At 42.6% G+C, this 8,456-nt stretch overlaps 1 protein-coding gene across 10 annotated transcripts in view; it reads left to right on the top strand.

The window, feature by feature from the left end:
* Positions 1–3,676: 3,676 nt before the first annotated feature.
* kcnj15 (potassium inwardly rectifying channel subfamily J member 15) overlaps positions 3,677–8,456 on the top strand; it is a 35,829-nt gene continuing 31,049 nt past the window's right edge. For 5 of the 10 annotated variants that reach the window (XM_079508512.1, XM_079508520.1, XM_079508513.1 and 2 more), the window contains exons 1-5: positions 3,677–3,873; positions 5,132–5,233; positions 5,903–6,193; positions 6,909–7,010; positions 7,680–7,970. The gene's annotated coding sequence lies outside the window, so the exon portion shown is untranslated. The remainder of the gene's footprint in view (positions 3,874–5,131; positions 5,234–5,902; positions 6,194–6,908; positions 7,011–7,679; positions 7,971–8,456) is intronic. The other 5 variants (XM_079508517.1, XM_079508518.1, XM_079508514.1 and 2 more) reach the window with 5 other exon arrangements.

An 8,456-nucleotide genomic window follows, 5' to 3' on the forward strand; every position in this document is an offset into this window, starting at 1 on the left:
GAAGTGTCACCTACACTGCATGTCCTATGGTCATGAAGTGTCTGATACATGTTTTGTAATAATAATCAAAATCTACAAAGTAACTATAACGTTTTCAAACAATTGTAGTGGAGTAAAAGTGCAACATTCTTTTTTGCCTCTGAGATGCGATGCAGTGGAGTAGAACTAAAAGTACTGAAAATTCAAAATACTCCTGTAAAGTAAAAGTCAAAATTGTACTTAAATTACAGTACTTGAGTAAATGTACTTGTAATGTAATGTATTGTTACTTTACAAAAGACACCAGTGGTCCTTGAGGATGTTCCAGGTGGTCCCCAGAGAAATGATGCAGAGTTTGTAACCAAATGGACCATTACAGATCTTTAACACATGAGAGAGTAAAATGAAACCAAATGGATTTGGTTTCGTCTTACGCTCCCAAGAGTTAAATTAAAGTTACATTAAAGTTAAACATCTGCAATTAGAGAATGTAGAATATTTGTTATTTGATTATTTTGACCAACATCAATACAGTATGGAATGTTGGCCAAAATCCTATCCAACGATAACAAAAAAGATATAGTTTTGGGTCTGTCTGAGAGGCTAAAAGTCATCAAATGGTGGTCCGTGGCTCAAATGCTGAATAAATAATGGACCTTGATATGAAAAAGGGTTTAATACCTCTGCTTTAAACCACTGGATATAAGGCATGTGGGCCTAATAATGAAACGCTCTGTCTTCTTATAGGTGTGCATGCATGGGAGAAATGGCTGAGCATTATGTTGAGAGACTGGAGCCCGCATATGGAAGCCATTTGCAGCTGAGAGTGTGGAAATCCTGTACAAATCCAACTGCAAAGCCTCTGCCAAGAAGCCATCTCACCTCCATCACACAGAACCTGTCTAATTAGCCTTACTTAACCTTGCAGACATGGACCACAGGCTAATATTACATATACGCATAATGCACACACGCAAGTACGCAACACATGTCTGTTCATTCTCTGTCTGTCTGTCTGTCTGTCTGTCTGTCTGTCTGTCTGTCTGTCTGTCTGTCTGTCTGTCTGTCTGCCTGCCTGCCTGCCTGCCTGCCTGCCTGCCTGCCTGCCTGTCTGCCTGCCTGTATTTCTCTGTCAAACTGCCTGTCTCTCTTCCCCCCCCCCCCTCTCTCTCTGAATACATACTTGTGAGCCTGCATCCAGAGAGCTGTTCAAACTGCAGACGGAAGGAAAAGTGGAATTAGAGGCGAATACATTCTTAAAGTCTTTCGGTTAGCGGAACAAAAAAATAAAAAAATGGAGGAACTTTTGCATCAGTGATGAGAACAATGTTATTATGTTAGAGTGCTCAATATGCACACTCACACAGGTGCGTGCACGCACACGCACGCACGCTTGCACGCTCGCAAGCAAGCACGCACGCACGCACGCACGCACGCACGCATGCACGCACAACCACACACACACACACTTGAATTTTACTTCCCATTTTAGTCTAGTCTTTTATCTGTTGACGGAATTGCCAATATATTTAAGGAAGGTTTGACACAGGAATGTTTGTACATTCTCACAGACAGTGTGTGCTATGTAAAGCCCTTTATAGGGCTTTATGGGGCACACAACGGCAACAATAGCTAATTGTTCCCCTTCAACACTCTGGCAGCAGTGCATTCTGTGAATGACCTATAGTGATGAAGTCCAGACACTGCACTCTGATAGTCTTGGAGAAGGAGGACTTGTTCTGGGAAATGTTCTCCTCCGTAGGCTGTCTTTTATCTGTGGCCCCTGGGAGGGCCCCTGGGACTGGGAGGGCCCCTGGGAGGGTCCCTGTGGACTAATAGTTCCCGCTCACCTTGGTGGCCCCTGCCAGTCCCCTTACGCCCCCTCCCCCTCCTGATGGCAGACATATGGGCAGTGGTAGAAAGAAGTATACTCTCATTCTTTACTTAAGTAAAAGTAAGTATACAATACTGCTAACCTCGCGTCACCAGGCTTTCCACCTCGGAGGAAAGCCTGGTCTGTGTTCCAAAATTGCCATGTGAACCGGTCTGGAGCGGATGATATCGTTACGTCATGTTGTAGTCATTGTTTTGTAGTCATCAGGCAGGAATCATCAATCAGGAACTTCCTTTCCCTCAAACCGGAAGAATAACAATAAAAGCGTGACTATTGACAAAAATCGGTTTGAGGGAAAGGAAGTTCCAGGTTGATGGTCCCTGCCTGATGACTACAAAACAATGACTACAACTTGACTTAACGATACCATCCGCTCCCGACCAGATCATCAGGAATTACTGCTTCCCATGAGGCTACAATACTGCAATGTAGAAATACTTTGTTACAAGTGAACTTGCAGTAAGAGTACAAAAGTATTGGTATCAAAAAGTACCAAAAGTAAAAGTAGACTCATTGTGCAGAATGCCCAATTTCAATCTCCGATGTCCCATGTCTCACAATGTGTCGCATACAGAGAGGGTACAGTTCAAAAGAAAGTACAGGTCAATCCAACAACGGCCACTGAGGATATAACCAGGAAAAGACTAGTTTACATCAGGGTCCTCCATTTTCAATTCATCAGAATTCATCACTCATCAGTCAATGTAGCCTATGTTTTGTTTTTATGTTCAATTTATGAATTCATTATTATAACATTATATTATTAGCCACCTAAATGGGTATCTTCAGCCATACCATGGTGGAAAGTGAGACATTTACTAAAGTACTGTACTGTAAGAAAATGTTATAATGATAATTTACTTTACTTGAGTGTTTTTTTAAGTAGACTATACTTTGTACTTACTACTTGTACTCCTCTACATCTCAGAAGCAGATATTGTACTTTTTACACTTCAGTTATTGACCTATTTTCTTTAAAAAAAAAAGTCTTGATTTGTTTTTGTTGTTGTTGTTGAATACTTGGTACTGTAAGACTGTTTCGATTGCCAATACTTCTGTACTCAATGTCATGTTGTGTTATTGCCACTTTTACTTATAAGTAAACAAAAACAGAGTATTTCTCACACATGCATATAGCATCACTGTGACCCTGACTGGCTGGCTGGCTGGCTGGCTGGCTGGCTGGCTGACTGACTGGCTGGCTGACTGGCTGGCTGGCTGGCTGACTGACTGACTGACTGGCTGGCTGGCTGGCTGGCTGACTGACTGACTGACTGACTGACTGGCTGACTGACTGACTGACTGACTGGCTGGCTGGCTGACTGACTGACTGACTGACTGTATAAAACTAAACTAGAAATAATGTTGCTTTGCAGTTTATTCAAGGTATTTTGGCGCCCCCTGCTGCTTGATGCTGGCAGCTCATAACTCTAAATAATGTTTGATTGATTGAATAATTTAATAACATATTGGAGAATTACAGTACAGTAGGCTACATTACAAGCACAACTCAATACAAAACCGTGTACGGATATATTGATGATCCCTTACAAGACACTCACAGAGACAAGTGTAATGCTGCAAATTAATGCTTTATGGTGTCGTCCACGGTTAACAGTTTTGTATTGAGTTGTGCTTGAAATGTGCTGTAATTCTCCAAACTGTTAATAAATACTTCAATCAATCAATCAATCAATCAATCAATCAATCAAACAAACAAATTGTCTCTCTCTCTCTCTCTCTCTCTCTCTCACTCTATTTAAGTCCTTGAATTGTCGCACCCGCCCCCTTTACACAGGCAGTCACACACACACAGACACAGACACAGACACACAAACAAACAAACAAACAAACACAAGCTCCGTTTGTTTAGCACTGCAGTAAAAAAACAGCAACCCGTAATGTAACATTTCTTGACATCATGTACGTCGAGTAGAGTCGTCAGCAGGCTGGTGAAAAAAGCTTCTAAACAGAAGTCTCCATCCTACCACCAAACTCAGGTGAATTAGCTGCTTAGCATTACAATGAATTGATGTGGAATTATGTGTAATTTCACTTTGGTGTTCCTTGGTAAAGCAGCAACAAGTTGGTCAGGATGAACTTATGAAGCAATATTGTTGTTTTGTGTGATGTGATATGAAGTTAACAGTGGTGGAAAGTAACTAAGTATAATTACTCAAGTACTATGGTGTATTCGTGCTTTACTTGAGTATTTCCAATTTCCAATACTTTTACTTCTACACAGTGCATGATCTCTGAGCCAAAACTTTTACTTTTACGCCACTAATTATTTTAAAACTTTAGTTACTAGTTACCTTGAATATTTTAATTTCAATTAGGACAATATAATTATGTTAACAACTTTAATCCTATACATTTCAGCTATTTTCAAAAGATTTTGTACACATTTTGAACTTGTGAAATGGGACATTCTGAGAGAGCGAGGGAGGGGAGTTGCACCACTCAGTTCACACAGGTGTGATCTTTTTTATAATGGGATGAATCTAGAGTTGCAATACCCTCTATTGACTCCCCACTCATCCAATTTGCTTTTGTGATCTGCTTGTATTAAACGTTAAACTCACCACATTGCAGCTCTAGGCCAAGCTTGAATTATCCTCTTTCAATCTGCCAAGCTCTTGTTTCATACAAATCCACCGTAGACATGTAATGAGCTACTTTCTGTCAAGAAATTCTCTGCAGGTGATTCTTGTTCTAAGTGTTTGAGTTTGGAAGCACTCGTTTTTATTAACGGGTCGCGCTGCTGCCTCCTGCATTATGTGCAAATGCGAAACAGGTGGTACGCAGGGCCGTTCAGTGACTTACGACGAGTGCTTCAATTAACACTCAAGCGACCATGCAGGTCTCCTTGAACAGACGGTGGGTAAAGCTGCGTCCGATGGAGAGTGGAATAACTGGGAATTGTGTGCACCGGTATGATCGGTGTGCCTGCAATTTGTCCAGTGGGAAAGGTTCTGTGGTGCAAAACCTATGCGCGATTAAAACGAGTCAATTCTTTTAATTACGTTATTGTTTCTGTAATTAATCGAAATTAATCACTTAAAGTGATCCATTTCCAAAAGATGTGTATTTGAAAACTTGAAATGGGGCATTCTGCATAATAATAATAATAATTAATAAGGTACTTTATACTAAAATTGGTACTTTAGCACATTTTGATACCAATACAATAATTTCTTTCTTTCGCTCTTTCTTTCTCTCTCTCGCTCTCTCTCTCTCTCTCTCTCTCTGCTACAGACGTTATTGGGTGAAGCTAGCCAGTTGTCCTCAGGATGGAGTCGATGACGGGAGGCGGGAGCTCAACCCGAGCCTACGCCCCTTAGATATGGACATCTGGAGGTGAATCCATTCATCTGCGTACAGTACTGTCATTGTGGATTTTACTTCTTTTTTTTTTTCATGTATGAAAGCAGGGAATCATAGCAAAAACTAGAGAAAGTGCTCTTCGGAGCACAGGTCTCCACCAGGCCAGGTAGGAAATGTGCCATTTCTTCTTATACCTTTGATGGCAATTCGATATTGCCATCAAATTTGTGGCAGCGGTGGCCGAACGGATAGCGGCGCGGTCTAGATACCGGAAGGTTCCCAGTTCGAATCAGCCGTCCGACACGTTAAAATTACCACCGCTGAAATGCCCTTGAACAAGGCATCAACCACTACGATGAAATGTGTTCTATGAGCAGGGCCTGGCTGGAAACAAGTTCTTGAGCTTAGCCCAGATACCCTGGGTAAATATAGATTTCATTTCATTTCATATTCAAAGTCATGATTTGAGGCATTTTGTTCCAAAAATGTGTTTAGCAAAAGTCCACCTGCTGGTGGCACTATAACAGGCCAATGTGAAAAGGTTGGGATTTATTCCTCTGCCTGTAGTAGGAATGTGTGTGCAACATTTCCCTGACATTGCACTCTGTTTATGATTTGAGGCCTTTTGTTCAAAACGGGCCAATGTTAGCCAATTAGGTCTGAAAACACTTTTTTTAATACTTGTTTTGTTTATTTTTAAAGGAAAATGATGCCTGGTGTCCATGTCCATGGAATCCCCCTTTGAACGTTCTCAGGGGTAGGGGTGTCCCGCCCAGACAGGAGCGTGGGTGTACAGGCCTAAAGGGTGACCCTGCCTGTGGGAGATGGGCTAGTTGGGCTAACCCTATACCACACTCCCTCAGGCACGCCCGGAGGTCCCCTCCGTGCGTGTGATGCTCGGACTTCGTTGTCCGGTTGTCCACGCGGCCCTTACACCTGCCATCTCGTCTGGAATCCTTCTGGTAGTGCACCTGACGCCCATCTGAAGACGAGGTACCCCTTTTTTATACAGGTTGTGCAATTGACTCTGCCGACGTTGGATCCACGAGCTGGTGTAGTGTAGCAGTCTAGTGTGTGCGTGTGCGTGTGTGTGTGTGTGCGTGTGCGTGTGCGTGTGCGCGCGTGTGTGTGTGTGTGTGTGTGTGTGTGTGTGTGTGTGCGTGTGTGGTCCATAAGACCATGGTCACTTGACGCTAATCACATGATGCTGCTACATTTCAATCGAGACATTCTACGAATTTAATTTCTTCAAGACAATTTACGAATTTAATTTCTTCAAGACAATTTACGATTTTAATTTCTTCAAGACAATTTACGAATTTCATTTAATTTCTTCAAGACAATCTCCGATGGAGAGTGGAATAACTGGGAATTGTGTGCACCGGTATGATCGGTGTGCCTGCAATTTGTCCAGTGGGAAAGGTTCTGTGGTGCAAAACCTATGCGCGATTAAAACGAGTCAATTCTTTTAATTACGTTATTGTTTCTGTAATTAATCGAAATTAATCACTTAAAGTGATCCATTTCCAAAAGATGTGTATTTGAAAACTTGAAATGGGGCATTCTGCATAATAATAATAATAATTAATAAGGTACTTTATACTAAAATTGGTACTTTAGCACATTTTGATACCAATACAATAATTTCTTTCTTTCGCTCTTTCTTTCTCTCTCTCGCTCTCTCTCTCTCTCTCTCTCTCTGCTACAGACGTTATTGGGTGAAGCTAGCCAGTTGTCCTCAGGATGGAGTCGATGACGGGAGGCGGGAGCTCAACCCGAGCCTACGCCCCTTAGATATGGACATCTGGAGGTGAATCCATTCATCTGCGTACAGTACTGTCATTGTGGATTTTACTTCTTTTTTTTTTTCATGTATGAAAGCAGGGAATCATAGCAAAAACTAGAGAAAGTGCTCTTCGGAGCACAGGTCTCCACCAGGCCAGGTAGGAAATGTGCCATTTCTTCTTATACCTTTGATGGCAATTCGATATTGCCATCAAATTTGTGGCAGCGGTGGCCGAACGGATAGCGGCGCGGTCTAGATACCGGAAGGTTCCCAGTTCGAATCAGCCGTCCGACACGTTAAAATTACCACCGCTGAAATGCCCTTGAACAAGGCATCAACCACTACGATGAAATGTGTTCTATGAGCAGGGCCTGGCTGGAAACAAGTTCTTGAGCTTAGCCCAGATACCCTGGGTAAATATAGATTTCATTTCATTTCATATTCAAAGTCATGATTTGAGGCATTTTGTTCCAAAAATGTGTTTAGCAAAAGTCCACCTGCTGGTGGCACTATAACAGGCCAATGTGAAAAGGTTGGGATTTATTCCTCTGCCTGTAGTAGGAATGTGTGTGCAACATTTCCCTGACATTGCACTCTGTTTATGATTTGAGGCCTTTTGTTCAAAACGGGCCAATGTTAGCCAATTAGGTCTGAAAACACTTTTTTTAATACTTGTTTTGTTTATTTTTAAAGGAAAATGATGCCTGGTGTCCATGTCCATGGAATCCCCCTTTGAACGTTCTCAGGGGTAGGGGTGTCCCGCCCAGACAGGAGCGTGGGTGTACAGGCCTAAAGGGTGACCCTGCCTGTGGGAGATGGGCTAGTTGGGCTAACCCTATACCACACTCCCTCAGGCACGCCCGGAGGTCCCCTCCGTGCGTGTGATGCTCGGACTTCGTTGTCCGGTTGTCCACGCGGCCCTTACACCTGCCATCTCGTCTGGAATCCTTCTGGTAGTGCACCTGACGCCCATCTGAAGACGAGGTACCCCTTTTTTATACAGGTTGTGCAATTGACTCTGCCGACGTTGGATCCACGAGCTGGTGTAGTGTAGCAGTCTAGTGTGTGCGTGTGCGTGTGTGTGTGTGTGCGTGTGCGTGTGCGTGTGCGCGCGTGTGTGTGTGTGTGTGTGTGTGTGTGTGTGTGTGCGTGTGTGGTCCATAAGACCATGGTCACTTGACGCTAATCACATGATGCTGCTACATTTCAATCGAGACATTCTACGAATTTAATTTCTTCAAGACAATTTACGAATTTAATTTCTTCAAGACAATTTACGATTTTAATTTCTTCAAGACAATTTACGAATTTCATTTAATTTCTTCAAGACAATCTCCGATGGAGAGTGGAATAACTGGGAATTGTGTGCACCGGTATGATCGGTGTGCCTGCAATTTGTCCAGTGGGAAAGGTTCTGTGGTGCAAAACCTATGCGCGATTAAAACGAGTCAATTCTTTTAATTACGTTAT

Source organism: Electrona antarctica (assembly GCF_951216825.1).
Source record: "Electrona antarctica genome assembly, chromosome: 8".
Taxonomy (NCBI): domain Eukaryota; kingdom Metazoa; phylum Chordata; class Actinopteri; order Myctophiformes; family Myctophidae; genus Electrona; species Electrona antarctica.